We start from the raw sequence: 22917 nt of genomic DNA on the forward strand, positions 1-22917 counted from the left end.
ATTTGAGAGAGAGAGAATGAGAGACAGAGAGCATGAGAGGGAGGAGGGTCAGAGGGAGAAGCAGACTCCCTGCCGAGCAGGGAGCCCAATGCGGGACTCGATCCCGGGACTCCAGGATCATGACCTGAGCCGAAGGCAGTCGCTTAACCAACTGAGCCACCCAGGCGCCCGATTTCTTTTCTTCTTAAAACCGTCTTTCTCTGGACTTGTCCTCTCTAAGTCACTAGAACAACAGAAGGGAAAAGTGAGATCTTGAACATCCTGGGGAATCGAGGCAGGATTTCCTTCCTCTTTCTTTACTCATCCACCTTTTCATGGCTGCCATCCGCTGGGACCTCTTTTGAGAGGAGCTTTTATTCCCTGCTTTCTTTCAGGCTTCTGCCTCACATAATCTTCACTGGCTTTTCACAAAGAAAACTAAGACTCCCATTTATTTTATCCAATCCACCGCTACATTCAGCCTTGAAAACAGCATGCAGCGCATTATCCTCACGGGAACAAATAACAGAATGGAGCCCGACTATTTTCCATGAGGCTGGTTTTTGTTAATCAAACACATTTATTCTCTGAAACATTTTCAGTGCCTGTTGAGAAATAAGTGGTACCAGAAAGGACAGTATCTCTCAGCATGCAACGTAGAAATGTATAGACAATAGGTCTTAATGTGAAAATAAGTCAATAACTTGTGGAGGGACAGTAGGACAGTAGGACCATTTTATGTATGATCAAGATGGATACACTATGGGTACCCTTGACCTAACAGTTCTGCTGTAGGATTCTAGCTCACAGGAATGCTCATGCCTGGAAGCAAAGGCATATGAATGGCATTACTTATTGAAATATATATATTTATATATACAGAGCCATATGAACTGACAAAAAGAGACACACTGTATATTGCAATGTGGAAAAAATTCATTGCAGAACAATAGGTAATATATGATTCCACTTTTGTTTAAATAATCCACACCATATGTATATGGATGTATGTCCTTTTATATATTTACAGATATAAAGAAGTCTGGAAAGATAACCAACAACAAACTGTTAATGGTGGTTCCTTCCTCTGGAGAGTGAAATTGGGGGAGTTTCACTTTTTACTTCATCAGCTTTGGTATTATTTTAATTTATTTTTAGAAAACAATAAGGGAAATAAATAACTGAATTAATACAAGGTAGTTAACACATATAAAGTGCTTATTCTTAGCTGGGCAAGTGCTGGACACTTTATATATCATCTTACTTGTTCCTCCAACTTTCCGAAGTAGGTAATATTATCCCCGTTTACAGATGAGAAAACAGATTCTGAGAAGTGAGTAACTTGCCCAAGGTAACAGGGCTACTAAGTAGCAGATCTGGGATTCGAACCCAGGGCTTTCTGACTTCAAGGCCCAAAATATTCCCATTGGTCCAACAATGCCATTTCGTGTGATATAGTCCGGCTCAGTAGATGGGCTTATTAACATTGCCACATGGCTGCTGAATGTTAAGTTTATTCTTTAATATACAAAAGGGGAAGGAATAGTATAATGAATCCCTGTGCTCATTATCATCCAGAGACAACAATTACTAATATTGTGTGTGATTGTTTCATCTACTCCCAACACATACTTTTTACTTTTTAGGAAGCCTTTTAATGCCAATTCAAGACATCATATCATCTCCCCATAAATACTTCAATCTCTAAAAATAAGAACTTAAAAAAAAACTCATAATGGTGTGATATCATTTTCACACAAAAAGATAACAATCATTCCTTAATATTATTAAAACCCAATTCATGTAAATTTTCCCAGATTGTCTCAAATGTATCCTTTTGTGGTTATTCAAATTCATGTCTCTTAAATCTTTGTCTCCTTGAATCTATAATTTCTCCCTTCCTTTTTCTTCATATGACTTACATATTGCAGAAACTAAGTCATTTGTCTGGTAGAATTTCTCATCTTCTTGATTTGATTTCTTATATCTTTATGGTGTCATTTAACATGCTTCTCTATGCTTTATATTTCTCACAAACTGGTGATTAGAGACCTTAAATTCAGGTTCAATTCTTTTGGCAAGACTTTTTCTTAAGTGGTGATGTATACTTCCTACTGCATTTTATCAGGAGGCAACTAGGGTCTGGCTGTCCCATTTTTAATAATGCTAAGGTTGAACACTGAGTTCCAGGGATGCCAGCCTGATCCTCACTGACCTTCCACCTAATAGTGTTAGCAGCCATCGATGGTTTTTGCCTAGATCCATTTTTTCATTAGGGGCTTAGGGTCACTTAAAATTCTCTAAGACTTAGGGATATTTTTCAAAGACTTATTTATTTATTTGAGAGAGAGCGAGAGAGCATGAGTGGGAGGGGTACAGGGAGAAGAAGAGGAAGAAAGAATCTCAAGCCGGGCGCCTGGGTGGCTCAGTCGTTAAGCGTCTGCCTTCGGCTCAGGTCATGATCCCAGGGTCCTGGGATTGAGCCCCACATCGGGCTCCCTGCTCAGCGGGAAGCCTGCTTCTCCCTCTCCCACTCTCCCTGCTTGTGTTCCCTCTCTCCTCGTCTCTCTCTCTGTCAAATAAATAAATAAAATCTTAAAAAAAAAAAAGAAAGAATCTCAAGCCAACTCCACGCTAAGCGCGGAGCCAACATGGAGTTTGATCTCATGGCCCTGAGATCACGACCTGAATGGAAACCAAGAGTCAGACACTTAACCAACTGTGCCACCCAGGCGCCCCTAAGACTTAGGTATTTTTTAACAAACATCCTAAGATAGCAATACTATGTCTTAGTTTTGGGGCAAGATATTAAAAAAAAAATCTTCTTTTATCTACTACCCCTCATGGGTTTTCCTTGTTTTTGTTTCTGCAAAAGTAATTGAGTTTTTATTGTGTTTTATTTGAGCTTTTATGAGTAATTGAGTTTTGTTTTCCTGAGACCATCAGTATTCTGAAAACTTCTAAGCCCCATGTGGGACCATTTTGCTACTTAGGTTGACATTTTTAATAACCTGTTATTCGGAATTTTTATCTATGCTTCAATTCCTAAATAATTCATAAAAAAGTAAAAAGAAACAGATCTCCCATTCTTCTGTGACAAATATCACAGTAAGCCAGCTAAACTCGGAGGCTCTGAGTCATTTTCAATTTCATGTCCAGGATAAAGGTGGTTTCTGTCAGTGATCCTAAGGCCATTATTCATTTCACATTTATTGTAGCTTCTGTCCTGTTCTGAGGCTAAAGAGAGGAAAGGACAAGGCCCTGTCCTCCAAGGGTTCACAATCTCCTACACCAATAAAATAGGGAAATGTCCCAAAGGTTCTTGGGGCACAGGGAAGAGGCACCCCCAACTATGGAATCAGAGAAAGCTTCTTAAAGGAGATGTTGAGTTTTAGAGGATGAGTGGAAAGTAACTAGGCAAAGGACATTCCAGGAAAAGAAAACCCGTCCAAAGCATGGAGGCAGGAAAGAATAGGCCCTTTCAGAGCACTGCACATGGTTTTGTATGGCTGGAGAGTAAGCTTTATAGGGGTGGCTGTGGCGGGGAGGGGCAGGGGCAGGGCATGAGCGCCTTGTCTGCCATACTAAAGAGTTAGGATGTCCTTGAAGGATTTTAAGCAGAAGAGTGACAGGATCTAATTTATGTTGTATATTCTTTCCTCAATAGATTTTTTTTTCTTTTTTCTCTATTGAAGTCAAATTCACATAACATAAAATTAATCATTTTAAAGTGAACAATGCAGCGGCATTTGGCACATTCACAGTGTGGTACAACCATTACCTCCGTCTAGCTCTAAAACACTTTCATCGCCCCAAAAGGAAACCCATACCCATTAAGCGGGCACTCCTGATTTCCCCCTCTCCCCAGCCCTGGCAACCACCAGTCAGCTTTCTACTTCTGTGGATTTACCCTATCCCCTCAGTACATTTTTATTTCTAAAAATTACACAAGTAAGATGGATTCATTACAGAAGAATCGGAATATAGATGAGCAAAAGAGGAAAATAAGTATGTCTCACAATCTTAGCATACCATCATAGTTAACTTCTGTATGCTGTGATCCTTCTAAGCAGTTTTTTTCTGCATTTCCCCACCCCTATCCCCCATGTCCTTTACAGGGCCCTCCAACCTTCTGGAGTACCCCAACTCTTGAGATATAAAAGAATTCTGCTCAAACCCCTATCCTATGTATAGTCCCTCCCAATATCTCTCAGGGTTCTGGGGGGCTTTGAAGATGGAGGCAGGGGTGTCCTCCCTTTAGCCACCTCTAGCTCTGATTTTCTGCCTTGATCTCTACGCTTCATTTACCTCCTGGGCACACTGTCTCTTCTACACTTCCCCAACTCCTTCTCTCCCCAAAATATGGCCTAAACAAGGTGGTATGTTAGCAAATACTTAAAAAAAGATTTGGGGGCAACAGAGGATGGCTTACATTGAAGCACGACTCAGAGACAACTTGAAACTGAATTTCAGAGACGAGTTCTAAGAGTCCAGTAATCATTCTCATTGGCTGTCTCTCCACCTGGAGCTACAACAGCATTAGCTGCAGGCTTCCCTCCCTCCCTATCTTTTCGATTTTTTAAATTCAACCTCCTCTAACTCATTTCCAATTCCCATTCCCTTTTGCACAAGGCAATTCAAGGTTCCTTTTGCTTTGCTCCAAACTGCAAAGCAATTCTAAACTATTCTGCTAAGTCAAAATGGTCCCTCCCTATGAGAACTCTAGTGCTAGGTTGTCCAACTCATAACTTTCCCCCTACTGGCTGCATTTCCATTATTCTTTCTTATTTTAAATATCTTTCCTTAAATATTTTTTGTTCCTATTCTCCTACATCTTTTTTTTTTTTTAAGACTTTATTTATTTGACAGAGAGAGAGAGAGCAAGAGAGGGAACACAAGCAGGGAGAGTGGGAGAGGGAGAAGCAGGCTTCCCGCTGAGCAGGGAGCCCGATGTGGGGCTCGATCCCAGGACCCTGGGATCATGACCTGAGCTGAAGGCAGACGCTTTATGACTGAGCCACCCAGGTGCCTCTCTACATCTTTTTTAAAAAAATTTATTTATTTGTGAGAGAGAGAAGCGCATGCAAGCAGGGGGAGGGGCAGAGGGGGAGAGAGAACTTCTTCTCCCCACTAAGCATGGAGCCGGAAGTGGGGCTCAATCACATGACCCTAAGATCAGAATCTAAGCCAAAATCAAGTGTCCAACACTTAACTGACTGAGCCACCCAGGCCCCCTTCTACATCTTTTGAAATGGTTGCACACATCCCCTATTTTGGACACTTAGGTAGTTTCCAATGCTTTATTATTATAGACAGTTCCATGTTATATAGTAAAGATTATTAAGGGTATGTATATCCTTATTATACATATGGATATATGTCCTCAATTACTTCTTTGTTGTACATTCCCAGTCGTAGCATTGCTAAAGAGTAAATCCTATCTAATGGCTTTTATATATACCCTCTAGAAGAACTGTTTGAGTGGATATACCCAATAATGTTTGAAAGTGCCTGAATCTATTAACCCTTGTTAATAGTGCATATATTTATTATTTTTTTCTTTGTGGTTTTAATTTACATTTCTTTGACTTATAGTGGAGTTGAACTTTTTTGCTTATTAGCCATTTGAAGTTTTTGTGTGTGTGTAAAATACTTTTTCGGGTCAACTGTATAGTTTCATTTTTCATTTATTAATTTGGAGGGTCTTTGAATGTTAAGGATATAAGCCTTTGGTTAAGGGTATTTCCTACAATATCATTTCTTTTAACTTAGTTTATGATGAATTTTGCAGTATAAAAGATTCACCTTTTTATACAACCACATCTATCATCCTTTATGAGCTCTGTTTTTAGTTTCATATTTAGAAAGTCATTCCTTACTCCAAAGTTTTGTTGATACTCACCTGTATTTTCTTCTTCTTACAATTCTTAATCCTTCTGGAATTTATCTTTGTGCACTATGTGAGTTTGGGTTTATTTTTCATCATGATACAGTTACCTTAACACTCCCCACTGATAGGAAGCACAGGCTTTTTTATGTACACAATTCTTCTATGTACTTAAGATATATTTCTGAACTGTGCTTTCTACCTGGTAATGTTTTTATTATTGTATCTTGCTGGTTCATCTTAATATCTGGTAGGAAAAGGCTTTTGGGGTACTATTCTTCCTAAAGATGTGCTTGACTTTCTTTTTGCCTTTTTTCTTTCTCTTTTTTGTTCAAAACATTTACTTTGCACCTTATACAGGACACCCCGAAGTTTGCATCATGACTTGAGAGTTGCCCCTGGGATCTACAGGCAGTATGTCCATCTCAACAGCATGATTCTGGGAGTTGGGGAGTCATGCAAACACAGGCAGGACTTTCGAGGGAGAAAGGGTGCAGAGCAGGCATGTACTTCAATCCTTTCTTAAGGAAAAGGCAGTAGAGCATTCTGAGTCACTGAAAACTGGTACAAAAGTTTTGCAAAATAAACTTTAAATAGATTCCTTTCACATTCTAAAAAAAAAAGTTCTAGCTATTTTTATTGAGGTTTTGTTAAGTTTATAGGCTTCGCCTGAGGAAAATTAATATCTTTACAATATTAAATCTTCCAACACAGTAATGTAGAATGTCTCTCCTTTTATTCAAATCTCCTTATAGATTCTGTGGTAAGGTTTGTAGATATGCACATTTATCATTAAGTTTATTACTAGGCACTTTGATTTTTTTTTATTACCATGATATATGGGTTCTTCATTTCTATTTTCTTTCTTAGCTAATTCTTGCTGATATACATTAATTTTTAAATATTTGTCATAATTGCCAAACTTTCTGAACTCTTGTTAGTTCTAACAGTTTTTCAAGCAACCATACAGTCTTCAAATAATGATAATTTTGTCTGTTCCTATCAAATATTTATACCTCCCTTATCTCTTTTTCTCATTATTGCATTGATTGGCACTTCCAGAACAATCTTAAATAATGCTAATGACAGTCAAATTATTAACTTTAATGGAAATGCTTCTAATGTTTTATTGCTAAGTATAATATTAGCATTGGTTTGAGAGCAATATTCCTTAACATATTAACATGTTAAGATTTTCTTTAATCAAAAATGTATGTTGATTTTTAGAAATTTTTTTAGCATCCTGTTAAAATGATCATATGATTTTTCTCCTTGACATCATTGATCAATACATATAATATATTCTATATTGATGCCATAAATTACATAAATAGGTACTTTTACCATTGAACTTTTCTTTTACCATTGAACCTTCTAAGCTCTTTTTGGTCATGGCAATTTGCCTGTTAAAATTATAACTGCAGGTTTAGTTTGGAAAATGGATTGGAAGGAGACAATGACAAAGGTAGAGAGAACATTTAGGAAGCAATTACAGTTCTGAAATAAAACAATGGCAGTGGAGACAGAGAAGAGGTCTGGATCTGAGAGATGTTTAGGAAGAAAGATCAATAGTAGCTCCTTGGATATGAAATCTGAAGGGAAGAAAGGAATCCTTCCTTCCAAGAACTGCTAGGTTCCTGGTTTGGTGACATTTACCAAGACAGGGCTACAGGAAGAAAAGCAGGTCTGGGGGTGGGGGATTGGAGAAGAGGATAAAGGATGAACTCAATTTTAGGACTCTTAAGTTTGATGTCCTGAGTGGAACACCCAGGTAGAGACAGGTAAGTCATCATCTACATGGATCTGGAGCAGAAAGACTTGGGCTGTAAATATCAACTTGGTGATTATCAGTGCATAGAAGACAGTTAAGTGTAGAGTGTGAGAATACAAGAAGGCTGAAAATGGAACCACAAAGAATGACTCATTTTAAGAGATGGGAGAAGGAAGAAGTGGTTGTATATGGCACACAACTTTACTCCCCTCGACTACTTCCTTCTTTCCAGAGGCACCATTCACCTGCACCATTCACCTGCTGCCTCTGCTGAGTTCCCTGGAGTCAGAAAGGAAGTCCCATACCCGTATGACCTACACACCCTCCCATCTGTACTGGTTTCTCCTCACTCTCAGATAAGACTAAACGCCATACCACAGGACATGAAATCTTGCTTCTGCAGATGGTGTCAATAGACCAGGTAATGCACCATAGAAGTCACACAGAAGGGGCACCTGGGTGGCTCAGTTGGTTGAACATCTGCCTTTGGCTCAGGTCATGATCTCTGGGTGCTGGGATGGAGTCCTGCATAGAGCTCCCTGCTCAGCGGGAGAGCCTGTTTCTCCCTCTGCCCCTCCCCCTCTGTGATCTCTCTCTTTCAAATGAATAAATAAAATCTTAAAAAAAAATAAGTCACACAGAATGACAAGAGAGTTAGCTTCTTGTGGGGCTTGACAAATGGGAAATGAGAGATGGAAGTGAGGTCGATAGGTGCATTTTTCTCATTTTCCCCTTCTACACACTATTTCAAGGTTGGGATTCCTCCCTATGGCCATGACAGAGAACCTCTGTGGCTCAAGGAATCTACCTAAGTCACCTGCTATTTCTCACCATGGCTTGCTGGGAGTAGTGCCAGCATGTTAACATATCATACTGCATTGCTTGGCTTTTTTCACTGTTACCTTCCTGAGCTTGTACCTAACCCCTTCCCCACACACACACAAAAATCAGCACTTTAATATTGACCCCAGGTGCTATAATCTAGAGAATTTTCACTAAGACACAGATGCTAAATTGGTAAATTGAATAAGAGAAAGACTATTTAAATCAACTCTTCATTTGGACTTGGATCTTTAGAGCATGTGTTCTATTTTTCTGAGATTTCAACATGATGTAATGAGAAAGGGAATAAAAAGGAGGGCACTGTGGAGGCATGAATCGTGATTAGATCTGAGAAAGGTAGAGCAGGACCAGGTAGAGAACTGTCAAATTAGAAGATGAAAAGGATATTAAACATTAATATTAGAACAGCTGTTGAGTTCACATGTTACCCCAGGTTAGGTTATTGAAAGAACATAGCAATCTGGTTTTATTTATTAAGTCACTATCAAAACTACTAGCAACATCTAGCAAAAACTGTCATCCATAAGATGTCTATTTGCTTTGCTACAACAGAAAGGCTACAACAAATAGCCTTTATCTATTGGCCTTTCTCATGAGGAGGGCAATGTCCTGGGCTTAATGGAAGTAGGGCAGTTGCTGGGGGGAGGCTTCTCAAACTAATAAGACTTAGATGTACCCTGAAGATGATATGGTCTCAGAGGCATAAGTACAATGAAGTATACAGATCATTATTAATACAAGGTCATATAACATTTAAAAATTACCCAAAAAAGGGTACAAATAAAATTCTAAGAAGATCAAAGGAGGGAGAGATTATGTTAGTGGAAAATAATTGGGAAACACTTGAGAGAGGTAGTATATTTGTTAGACCTAATTTTAATAGTTACCCCCAGGGGAAGGATAGGCAGACTATACGAGTAAAAAACCAGCACAGGGGCAGGAAATAACAGTATAATTGTAGAATGATAGACCTTAACAGATTTGAGGGATATATCCAAAAACTTTGAGAATCCCCAAATAGTCATAAACCACTATATCATACATCTTCCCCAACAAAATGCATATATAATACTGAGTATGTAGATACAAAGCCATCATGTGATGTGAAAGATGGACTATCAGCTAGCCTTGCATACCAACTAAATGATTTGCTTCTTCATGTCCATATCCAAGTACACAGGATGCAAATTTGGAACTCAGCAAAATGATACATGACTGCCTTTTACCCAGGGACAATCAACGTTGAATGTTAAATCCATAAATATCAACAGCCTACTGAAGTTCCATCTGGCTGAAGTGTTCAGCATGAATCAACCCAGAAAAGGATTCCGCTTGTTTTAGGATAAAAGGACACATTTTATCATTTGTTTGCAATTTCTTAATATTTCTTCTATTTTGATGAAGCTCGTTTCATGAACATATCTTGTGTTTTAGCTTCTTCTCTTCTATCTACACTCCTACCTAACACCAGGTGAAAATTCATCCTCAGGTCAAGAAGGATAACTAGACAGGTCCAACCCCTCAGCAGGCCTTGTAGACCACTGGGGACCATCAGAAGAGTGGCCCATGGTAGCTCTTCTGTCCATCCTGGTTCTGGGAACACAGCCAAGTAAAAACCTTAGTGGTAATCAGGACCCTACAGTATAGGCTGGAAAAAACTCTAACTTTGATCACATCCCAGTGTCTCTCTCCTGATGGCTTTGACAACCTTTAAGCTGAAGAAGAAAAAAGGGGATTGCAGGAAGATACAATTAAGATTGCACTCATGCACATGCACACACATGCATACACACACAAACCAAAACCAAATGAACAAACAGTGGTCTCCACTGTTTGGCTTGCTGCCAGAAATAGCAGGCACTGAAAGAACAAGAAGCAGTTCCCAAGAACAACCTTTCCACAAAGCAAAGCCCTGAAGAGTTAACTGACTCACGGAAGCCAAAATGGGCTTTCCAAAGCTTCAAATGAGGGCTTCAGTCAGCCGGGGCATGGATCAGGACAGGAAGAACTTGAGAATAAACAAACACCAATTAAACTCATAGCTATTACCCTCTGATACCAATATTACAAATCTGATTTTGACCAAAACCCTCTAAAACCAAAAAGAAAATGTCCTTCTGACTACAAAAATATTTCCCTGTCCTCTTGAGGTTATAACACATTAAATGGATAAAACAAAAAAAGTTAAAGCCATGCTTCAGTGGATTGCTTAAATGATGAATTAAAGAGAGAAAGAGCATTTCTTGTCAGTAATCCCTGAACTTCATTTCTAAAGGCCTTAATATATAATGAAATTTGATAGACCATTTGACAGCTATTAAATGGGACCATTAGGAAAGCTTCATAGAAACATGGGTGAATGATCCTTAAATAAGGTTGAGTGAAAAAAAAAATCAAAATATAAAACATCTGGAATTACAATAGCCTACATTTATTAAGGATTTATAACTGAAATATACATATACACATGGATATGAATTAGAATGGAAGTAGTTGTATTAGGATATGAGATTTGGGGTAATCTTGATTTTCTTGAAAATTTTCTTTGATATTATCACAGCAATTTATCGATTAAAATAAGTATAATCAAAAAACTAATTCTAGAGGAAAAACTGATGAATACCAAATTACTGCTATTGATTTTCTTATGCTTTGTCATGCATCCAAGTTTATAATGGAAAGTATTGACAGGAAATTTGACTTCTATAGGAAACAACAAAGCAGTCACTTTGTAAACTTAAATTTAAAAAATACAACAGAGAAAATGAGGGGTTTAGGTTTGAAAAGAAAACTTAATTTAAAAGTGTTCAGGGGGCGCCTAGGTGGCTCAGTAGGTTAAGTGTCTGACTTTTGATTTCAGCTCAGGTTATGATTCTCAGGGTTGTGAGATCAAGCCCAGGGTCAGGGGCACTCAGTCAGTCTGCTTGAGATTCTCTCTCTCCCTCTCCTTCTGCCCCTCCCTGCCGCTTGTGCACACTCTCTCCTCTCTCTCAATAAATAAATACAATCTTAAAAAGATTAAAAAAATAAAACAGTGTTCAGGGGCACTTGCCTGGGTCGGTCTCTAGAGCATGTGACTCTTGATCTTGGGGTCATGAGTTTGAGCCCCACATTGGGCATAGAGATTACTTAAAAAATTAAAAAATAGTTTCAGACCCATGACATGAAGGGACCATGATGTTGCTTCAGCTGTCCTAGGGATTCCCATGTGAGGCCCACAGTGTGGCAGTTTTGTAGTTGGGGGCTCTGTATCCACACTTCAGCTCCACCACTGGAGTTGTAGCTCTTTAGTCAAGTTACTTAAGCCTTAGCTTCCTCCTTTTTAAACTGGAAATATGGATAACCCACCTCAAAAGATATCGATAAGTCTTCAACAATATAAAGCATGTAAAGCAAGCACCTATACCTTGCACAGTAGGCAGTTCATATTCAGTAAATGCTACTTCCCTTATCTCTCCATTCCCTTTTCAAAAATCCACCATATAAAAGTACCTGTGACTGAGTTATCATCAGGTTATTAATAACACCATTTGCCACTTATTAGCTGCCTATTAGGAGACTCATTACCTGGTAACAGTAGGCTTCCAGTAAAGATATGCTTAATAAATGGGTGGATGGATGGATGGTTGGATGATGGATGGATGGCTTAGTCTCTGTCTTCAGATCCCTGGAGGAAGAGACACTGGGTTTGTTCTATATATTTCTAAAGAATACAGCTGGGGCCAGAAGGTATAGTGGTAACCTCTATTTTTTGAGGAGAGAGAGTGGGTTTGACTAAGCAAAGGCCAGGCTATTGAAGACCTTGGGAAGAAGAGAGTGAAAGGGGGGGCTTTTCTGACTCCCCAGGTCTTTGGACTCTGCTGGAGTCACCCTCTCCATCTCTGGGTCTGAGAGGACAGCACCCTGTCAGAGGTACATTGCTCACTTGCCTCAGTCCCTGATGCTCTGAGGATGGACCTTTGTGGAAGACCTGTTCGGCTATAACAGGCCTTCCACATGCTCAGGCCCAGGTGCAATGCATGGACTGTTGCCACTTAATTTCCTTGGACAGTAGTAGGTAGAAGCTACCAGGAGACAGTTTCATATAAAACCAAGAACAGCATTCCAATAAAGCTGTCCAAACATGGAAAAGGCTGCCTCATTACCAACCCCTGGGCTGGGAGGAATGTTGCTACAGTTTTGTTATGTTGGAGAGAGAATTCTAGCTTTAGCTTGATGGTTACAGAGAAAAACTTCTAGCCTGAGATTTTGATTTCATTCCACTGTGTCACACTCTTAAAATTAGGCTTTCTACTGACACCTAGAGACTTACTTGTAAATGTTTCTACAAATCCAAGCCTGAGGAAAGCTCCATTCTTAGTTCAAATTTTCAACTCCACTTGGGCCTATAGGTATTCTCCTTCTGCAGATACTCCCAGTGGAGGAGTCTCACAAAAGACTAAATATTATGATCTTGCAATCACTGTGTCTTTTTTTTTAAGATTGTAAGTAATCTCTTCACCCAATGTGGGGCTCAAACTCACAACCCCAAGATGAAGAGTCACATGCTCTACCAACTGAGCCAGCCAGGTGCCCCGCAATCACTGTATCTTGACACAGCTACAGGACCAGCACAGAAACACAGTTAGAGAAGGTCCCTCTCTGTCTCAGCCTCATGGAGAAGGAAACAGGCCATATACATGACACAATAAATTACCATGTGAGGGAGAACCTGCCAAATAGCTAATGTGGGTGATTAGCGTCATGAAAGTTAAAACAATAAAAATAACTCTGTGGTCTGGGGAGGAAGAGCTTTTGCAGAGGGAGTGAAACTAGAGCTGGTTCTTGATGGAGAAATAACCCAGGAAGGTAAGGTGGGGTGGGAACAGGTGGCAGTAAGTATAGTGAGATTCCTTGGAGTCCGGTAGACCTGTTATCAAATCCTGGCTTCTCTTTACTAGTCACAACTTCAGCTAATTTCTTCAAGTCTCTGAACATCAGCCTCCTCCTCTTCCAATGAGGACACTCATGCCTTCCTTGAAGGCTTGCTGTATGTATTAGAGATAACACATATAATTTGGCTTTCTCGGTGTTTGGCACATAATAAGCATTCCAATGACAGCTTGTATTGCTGTGGATTTGACACAGGGGTGGACCTGGTGTGTTCAGGGAATATGACATGAGACAATTTGGGGTAGTGTTTGTGTGGAAGCACAGGAAGTGAGTCTGAGGCTGCGTTATGTGCTGGAGAGAACCCAGGTCGGAGTCAGGAGACCTTGGTTTGAGTTCTTAATCTAATTTTACCAGACAAGTCACTTCCTTCCTCAGGGCCTCTCTTTCCCATCTGTGCAGTGAGGATGTTGGTCTAGAGAAGTATTTCTTTATCCTGGCTGCATACTGGAATCATCTAGAGAGTTTTTCAAACTTCTAATGACCGTGCCTCACTCCAGACCAACTAAATCAGAATTTCTGGGGCTGAGACTCCAGACAGCAGAAAAAAAATTTTTTTTATTGAGATATAATTATTTATATATTTAGTGCATACAATTTGATGAGTTTGGACATATGCACACAACCAAGACATTATCACCACAATTAAGGTAATAAACATATCCATCACCTCTAAAAGTTGGTGTCCCATTTTTGTGTGTGGTAAGAATACTTAACATGAGATCTACCCTCTATATTTTTAAAAGCACAATACTGTGCTATTAACTATATGCACTATGTTGTACAAAAGATCTCTAGAATTTATTCATCTCGCATAATTGAAACTTTACACCCACTGAGCCCCTGGCAACCGCCATTCTATTCTCTGCTTCCAATCATTTGACTAGTTTAGATACCTCATAAAAAGGGAATCATAGAGTATTTGTCCTTCTGAGACTGGCTTATTTCACTTATAATGCCCTCCAAGTTCATCCATGTTGTCACAAATAATAGGATTTCCTTCTTTTTTAAGGCTGAATAATATTCCATTATACATATACGCCACATTTTCTTTATCCATTCATCTGCTGATGGACATTTGGCTATTGTAAATAATGCTGCAATGAACATGGGAGTGCAAATATCTTTTTGAGATACTGATTTCAATTCTTTTGGATATATACCAAAAGTGGAATTGCTGGATCATATGGTAGTTTTATTTTTAATTTTTTGAGGACCCTCCATACTGTTTTCCATAGCAGCTGAATGATTTTACATTCCCACCAACAGTGTACGAGTCTTCCAATTTTTCATCATCCTCACCAATACTTACCTTTTGTTTATTTTGTAATAGCCATCCTACTGGGTGTTGAGGTGATATCCCATTGTGGTTTTGATTTGCATTTCCCTGAAATGCAATGATTAGTGATGTTGAGTACTTTTTCATATACTTGGTAGCCATTTGTATGTCTTCTTTGAAGAAATGTCTTTTCAAGTCCTTTGCCCACTTTTTAATTGTGCTATTTGTTTTTCTTGCTATCAAGTTGTAAGCGTTTCTTACATATTTTGGACATTAACCCCTTATAAAATAAATGGTTTGCAAATATTTTCTCCTGTTCCATTCTGTGCCTTTCACTTTTGATTGTTTCCTCTACTGTGCACAAGCCCGCTTTAATCTGATGTGATCTCACCCACCTATGTTTGCTTTTGTTGCCTATATTTTTGGTGTCATATCCCAGGAATCATTGTCAAGATCAATGTCTAGGTAACTGGGTGGTTCAGTCGGTTAAGCAACCCACTTGGGGCCATGATCTCAGGGTTGTGAGATCAAGCCCCACATCTGGCTCCGTGTTCAGGGAGGAGTCTGCTCGAGATTCTCTCTCCCTCTCCCTCCCCCATTCACCCTCTCTTTCTGCCTCTCTCTCTAAAATAAAATCTTTTTGTTTGTTTTTTTAGATTTTATTTATTTATTTGATATATGTATATAGAGAGAGCACACGAGGGGGGGATGCAGAGGGAGAGGCAGGCTCTCTGTTAAGCACGGAACCCAACATGGGGCTCGATCCCAGGACCCTGGAATCATGACCTGAGTTGAAGGCAGATGCTTAGCCGACTGAGCCACCCAGGTGCCCCCAAATAAAATCTTTAAAAAAAAAGATCAATGTCAAGAAGCTTTTCCCCCATGTTTTCTTCTAGGAGCTTCACAGTTTCAGGTCTTACAGTTTAAGTCTTTAATCCATTTTGAGTTGATTGTTGGGTATGGTACAAGATAAGGATTCAACTTCATTCTTTTCATGTGGATATCCAATTTTTCAGTAACATTTGTTGAAGAGACTAGACTGTCCCTTCCACATTGTATATTCTCAGCATCCTTGGCAAAGATCAGTTGACAATATATCCATGGGTTTACTTTTGGCTCTCTATTCTGTTCCATTGGTCTATATGTCTGTCTCTATGCCAATACCATATTGTTTTAACTACTGTAGCTTTGAAATATATTTTGAAATCAGGAAATGCAATGCCTCCAGCTTACAGACAGCAGATTTTTTAAACCTCCCCAGGTGATTCCAACATGGATCCAAGGTTGGGAGCCATTAGACTATTGTCAAAACCAAACTCTGTGCTCTGGAGTTGAAATATGTAATGCATAGACAGAGTTTGGGTATAAAGAAAGAAAATAGTTTACTACTTTGCCAGGCAAAGGAGGCTGCGGCAGGCAAATGTCTTCACAATGGTAAGCCCACCAGGGTAAAAGGCAGGGGGTTTAACAGGAAAATACAGGATCTGGCAGTTTCGACAGGTACATGCCGCCAGCTGCCCTGTCATGTTTCAAGGTGGTCTCATGACCAGCACTGACACCAGCCGTCACAGTCTTGTTACTAAGTATATATTGAGGTCAGTGAGATGTCAATATTGACACCAAGTTCCTGGAACAAAGGATTTTACAGAAAAACAAGTGAAGAGAAGGGGGAGGCTTCAAGAATGAGGAAGAGAAAAATTTGTTCAGTTTTAAGTCAAGCCTCGCTGAAGCACTAAGGTGTCCATCTTAATTTCCATCCGCCTTTATGTTTCTATAGTGGTTTCAAGACTACATAATTTTTAAAGTGTCTTGTAGTTCTAACATTAGAAAGATAAAGAAAAATAGGGGTGCCTGGGTGGCTCAGTCATTAAGCATCTGCCTTCGGCTCAGGTCATCATCTCAGGGTCCTGGAATCGAGCCCCACATCAGGCTCCTTGCTCAGCCTGCTTCTCCCTCTCCCTCTACCCGCCACTTCCCCTGCTTGTGCTCTCTCTCTCTCTGTCAAATAAATAAATAAAACTTTAAAAAATAATAAATTAAATCAAATCTCCTTACAGCACACATCCCACTGACACCTGAGACATGAAGAGCGTGACATTCCTCAAGGAGTTCGTGGCTGCCTTAAGCCTTAATGTTTATATTTCATTAAAGATTAAAAGTAACCTTATCTTGACAATGGCTAAATTTTCAAGGTCCTGTAAGACCCTGCTTTCAGCATACAAAAATTCCTTAGAAACCTATGTTATCTCTACCTCCCCTCCCTCCACAAAATTTAAAATATATAATCAGTCAGCCCTCACACTTGCAGGTGCAGCTTCTTCTGGCCACAGGTCCTATCCCCTCTCCCACCAGGCGAGGAGAAGACCTACCTTTTTGCTGGAAGTTAGTACCCTGGCCTGAATGGTAGTAAGACCCAGAAACTTGATGCCCTTTCTTTATTCCTAGTCTTATACAGAGTTGTCTTTTGGGCAGAGGACAGTCACCTAAGTCACTAGGACAGATGCCAATCTTAAGACTCTCATATGAGGTTTCCTCCTTATTGGTCTAATGTGATCCCCTCCACATCTCTGGTCTAGCCACTTCTGACCACGAGAACTCCATTGGGAGCCAGGCGAAACCAGTACCTGACTGAATTAAAACCCAAATGGGGACTGTTTCCTAGGGAAGTCAGCTTTAAGGACCACATGTGTTGGAATGTCGCTTAGATCATGATGGACTTCTATCTTCACTATTTTTCATCAGTGTCCCCTACTGACTACTGAAGCTACAAAATTGGATAATTTCCCCTTGTAAAACTTTTCTAAGTGTTTTCCATGGGTTAACAATGGCAGGGCCGTCACACAGCAAGGCAAGGCAAGGCAAGACAAGTTATCTTGGTCCATACACCAGCACCCATTTTCCAGTCTAGAATGCGATGGGGAAGTGGGTGGGGGGACACTAGCATCCCTCCTACAGGGCCTTTAATGGCAGGCGGTGATCATAGCGATTTCGTTCAAGGGACACCTCCAGTTGCTTTGATACCAGGAACCTCTGACATCCTGCGAGGGACACCACCCAGGAGTTGGGGAGGAATTTTAGCAATGGACCTTCTCTACTTTTCTAGGAACATGGCATCTTCTTCAGTCCCCAAGGACTTTCCCTTGTGATGCCTTTTAACCCACTGGAATCAATTCAGACTGCAAGATCTAAGAAAGAAAAAACTGATCTTTTGTAATACTGCCTGGCCTCAGTACTCCTTAGGAGATGAGTAAAATGGCCCATTAATGGGTCACTAAGCTTTAATACAATCTATCAGTCAGATCTCTTCTGCAAGGAACAGGGCAAATGGACTGAGGTACCCCCTATGTCCAGGCTTTCATGACCCTAACTCAGGATCCAGACCTGAGGGCCTCTTGCAGAATGTGTCTTACCACCAGTCAAGTTAATAAACCCTCTCTGGATAGACTGGATGATGATTATCTAAATAGGTCCATTCCTCCTAACGAACCTGGACCACCGGAGGAATCACTGTCCCATCCAAACAAAAAGGACACTGGCTCTGTTACTATCCTTCCTCCTTATAAACCCAAAGACCCCTCTGCTCTCAGCCCAGCTGGATATACTAGGAGTGGAACTCCCTATCTCCTGGGTGCTCCACCTAAATTTGGAATGCATCCTTTTAGGGAGGTTGCTAATGGAGAAATGGGCACAATTAGAGTCCATGTCCTGTTCTCCATGGCAGACCTGGTGACTCATATAAAATAACAATTAGGACGATATTCCAAAAACCTTTCTCAATTTATTGAGGGCTTTCAAAAATTATCTATTATGTTTGATTTGGTCTGGCATGATATATACATCATATTAACTCACTGTTGCACCCCTGAGGAAAAGAGTCATATCTGGGCAGGGGCTCAAGAGTTCGCTGACAAACGAGAGATTTGTCAATGAGAGATTTGGAACGTTATCTGATGGGGGGGCTGCAGTCAAAAACACCAAGCCACACTCGAATTACCAAGACAGTAGACAGGGAAGGGAAAGACAAGACCATATGATTACTTGTTTAATAGATGGAATGAAAAATGGATTCTCTAAATCTGTAAACTTTGGTAAAATTCAGGAAGTTACTCAAGGAGCTGATGAGAATCCAGCTTATGATTCTGAGAATCCATTTCAGGGTTGTTTAACAGAAGCTATCCTTAAATATACAAATCTGGACCCAAACTCACCTGAGGGAACAACTATACTGAACACACATTTTATAAGTCAGTCAGCACTGGACATCTGCTGAAAACTTACTAAAATGGCCTTAGGCCCTCAAACTCCCAGCCAGTGCCTATTAGAGGTAGTAGCTCCTGGAATCTTTAATAATAGAAATGTGGCTTAAAGCAAGAAAAGGACCAGAGAGCTAAACTGCAGGATACGATACAGGCTTAAATACTGGCTGCCGCTAATATAGATCCCCTAAAACACCAGACTAACCAGGAGTCAAAGAAAAAAACAGAATCAGACAAAGAATCAGGTAAGTCCCTATGCCAGACCAGACCCTGGAGCAAAGAATGCCCAAATAAAGGCTCTCACCCAGGGCCATGTCCTGTCTGTAAGAAAAAAAGGTGGAGGGGACATTGGAAAAGAGACTGTCCTTACCTCCAGAGACAGAAGAAGGCAGGAACTCACTCCTCACTCCCCCCTAGCGCGCCCCCCCGCCCCCGCTTAAGAGTAGAAACCAGAGGATCTGGCATGACAGGGCCCTGAGGCTGATCTGGCTCCCTCTGACATCAAGATGAGTGCACCCCACCCAGATGTCTATTGACAGATGAATGGATAAAGATGTGATACACACACACACACACACAATGGAATACTACTCAGCCATCAAAAAATGAAATCTTGCCATTTGCAATGACGTGGATGGAACTAGAGGGTATTACGCTAAGCGAAATAAGTCAGAGAAAGACAATTATCATATGATCTCACTCATATGTGGAATTTAAGAAACAAAACAGGATCATAGGGGAAGGGAGGGAAAAATAAAACAAGACGAAATCAGAGAGGGAGACAAACCATAAGAGACTCTTAATCATAGGAAACAAACTGAGGGTTGGTGGAGGGGAAGGGGTGGTAGGGACGGGCTAATTGGATGATGGACATTAGGAGGGCATGTGATGTAATGAGCACTGGGTATTATATAAGACTGATGAATCCCTGAACGCTACCTCTGAAACTAATAATACACTATATGTTAATTAATTGAATTTAAATTTAAAAAAAAAAAGATGACTGTGCCCCAGGTTACCCTGGATGTGGAAGGTAAGTTTATCAATTTTCTTATTGATACTGGAGCCATGTACTCTGTTCTTAGTCAGCACTCTGGTCCTACTTGTTTTTGTAGCCATACAATTGCTGGCAGAGAAGGAGAAACAAAATGTGCCATTAGACAATGCCTTTAACTTGTAAATGTAAAAGTAAATTGGTTACTCAAGTTTTTCTAGTCCTTCCAACCTGTCCTACTCCATTGCCTGGATGAGACTTATATAAACTAGGAAGCAGGTTTGCTCTTACTAAAGAAGAGGATGGCTTGTTCTCTTTAACATCTGGGGAATTAAAACCTTACCCTCATATCCCTTCTAATATCTGGAAGGAAGTAAATTCACAGGTCTGGGATTGTGATGTCCCAGGTCAGGCTCTTAAAGCCCAGCCAGTTAAAGTAACCTTAAAGGATGTAAGCACTATACCTCATAAAAGACAATACTCCTTAAAACCTGAGGCAGGGGTGCCTGGATAGCTCAGTCAGTTAAGTATCTGCCTTCGGTTCAGGTCATGATCTCAGGGTCCTGGGATCAAGCCCCACATCGGGCTCTCTGCTCAGCAGGGAGCCTGCTTCTCCCTCTCTCTCTGCCTGCCACTCCCCCCTGCTTGTGCTCTCTCTCTGTCAAATAAATAAAATTAAAAAAAAAAAAAAACCTGAGGCAAAGGCTGGGTTACAACCACTTATAAGTTTCTCAAAGATGGTATTTTATTTTATTTATTTTTTAAAGATTTTATTTATTTATTTGAGAGAGAGCATGAGCAGGAAGGAATGGTAGAGGGAGAGGGAGAAGCAGACTCCCTGCTGAGCAGGGAGCCCGATGCAGGGCTCAATCCCAGGGTCCTGAGATCATGACCTGAGCTAAAGGCAGATGTTTAACAGACCGAGCCACCCAGGCTCCCCAACATGGTATTTTAAAGCCTTGTCAATGACCTTATAATACTCGAATTTTACCAGCAAAAAAGCCAAATGGAGAATATCAGATGGTACAAGATTTAAGAGCTATAAATGAGGCAGTGGTGTCTATTCATCCCATAGTGCCAAATCCATACACTATTCTCACCCAGGTCCCTGGTGATGCCAACTGGTTTACAGTACTTGATTTAAAGGATGCCTTCTTCTGCATCCCTCTAAGTGAGGAAACACAGCCACTATTTGCTTTTGAATGGGTCTTACCTTCAAGCCCACAAGCTGCTCAATTAACCTGGACAATCTTACCACAGGGACTTAGACACAGTCCTCACTTTTTTTGGGCTGCACTTAGCAAAGACCTCCACGATATCTCCTTGTCTCAAGGGACTATAATTTGATATGTGGATGACATATTAATCTGTAGTCCTACAAAAGAAATGTCTGATAGTAATTCTAGAACTTTACTTAACTTCTTGACAGACAGAGGGTATCATATGTCTCCTATAAAAGCATAAATATCTAGACAACAAGTACAATATTTGGGATAGGAACTAACACCAGGACAACATATGCTGTCTACTGACAGGAAAAAGGTATCTTAGATCTTGGACCTCCAGCTACAAAGAAACAACCTCATAGTTTGCTAGGTATGGCAGGCTTTTGCCGCCTATGGATTCCTGGATTTGGGCTCTTAGCCAAATCATTATATGTTTCAATTAAAGGCCCTTATGAAGAACTTTTGCTCTGGACTAAAGCCCAGCAGACAGGCTTTCAAATATTAAAAACTAAACTTTCCTCAGCCATGGCTTTGGCTTTTCCAAATTTAGAAAAACCTTTCACTTTATATGTAGCAGAAAAACAGGGACAAGCTTTGGGAATTCTTACCCAACAGTTAGGAAATGAAACAAGGCCAGTGGGCTATTTTTCAAAGTCACTTGAAAATGTAGCTCAAGCGCGGCTGGCTTGTCTTCGAGCAGTAGCTGCCACAGCCTTCCTGGTAGAAGAGGCTTCAAAACTTACTATGGGGCAATCCTTAAACTAATGACTCCACATCAAGGTCAAAGTGTCTTAGAAACCAAAGGCCACCAACGGATGATGGGAGGCTGACTTACTAGATACCAGGCTATACTTTTAGACACACCTGAAATAATTCTTAAAACCTGTCAAACTTTAAACCCAGCTACCCTTATGCCCGGACTTGACCATCATACTTCTATGTTAGAACATAACTGCTCAGAAATTATTGACCTTGTTTACTCTAGCAGATAAGATTTAAAAGCTTCCCCTATTGGGGCACGTGGGTGGCTCAGTCAGTTAAACGTCTGAGTCTTGATTTTGGCTCAGGTCATGATCTCAGGGTTGTGAGATCAAGCCCCGAGTCAGGCTCCATGCCGGGTGTGGAGCCTGCTTAAGATTCTCCCTCTCCCTTTGCCCCCCATCTTCTCTCTCCCTCTCTAAAAAATAAAAATAAATAAAATAAAAGATTCCCTTATTGAAAATGCAGATGACAACTGGTTTACTGATGGCAGTAGCTTCCTGGATAAGGGAGAAAGAAAAGCCAGATATGCTATAGCTAATTTAATTAGGACCACTGAGGCAAAAGCCCTTCCAATAAATACTTCTGCTCAAAAGGCTGAATTAATAGCACTTACCCATGCTCTTCAATTGGTAAAAGCCTCAAAAATTAATATCTATACTGACTCCAAATATGCTTTCCTGGGGCAATTTGGAAAGAAAAGGGATTATTATCAAGCCACAACTCCCCAATCAAATATGGGCCTGAAATAATTACTCTCCTTGAGGCTGTACACCTACTTAAGGAGGTAGCTGTAATCCACCTCAGAGGACATCAAAAGGACATAACTTTAGAATCTAAAGGAAATAATTTGGCAGACTGTGCAGCCAAGCAGGCAGCACAGAATAAACAAATATTAAGTCTTACACCAGTCTTAATCCAATAAAGTCCGTAACTCCACTCTATTCAGACCAAGAAATTCACATAGCCCAGGAATGAGGATATTTTTTTTTTT

At 40.3% G+C, this 22917-nt stretch overlaps 1 long non-coding RNA gene across 1 annotated transcript in view; it reads right to left on the minus strand.

The window, feature by feature from the left end:
• Positions 1-30: 30 nt before the first annotated feature.
• LOC145716226 (uncharacterized) overlaps positions 31-22917 on the minus strand; it is a 36242-nt gene continuing 13355 nt past the window's right edge. Inside the window, exons 2-3 of the long non-coding RNA XR_014138767.1 lie at positions 10414-14796; positions 31-223 (exon numbers count right to left, since the gene is read on the minus strand). This is a non-coding gene — a long non-coding RNA (uncharacterized LOC145716226). The remainder of the gene's footprint in view (positions 224-10413; positions 14797-22917) is intronic.

The sequence above is a fragment of the Leptonychotes weddellii genome, chromosome 11 (genome assembly GCF_054177405.1).
Source record: "Leptonychotes weddellii isolate Sample4059 chromosome 11, ASM5417740v2, whole genome shotgun sequence".
NCBI lineage: Eukaryota > Metazoa > Chordata > Mammalia > Carnivora > Phocidae > Leptonychotes > Leptonychotes weddellii.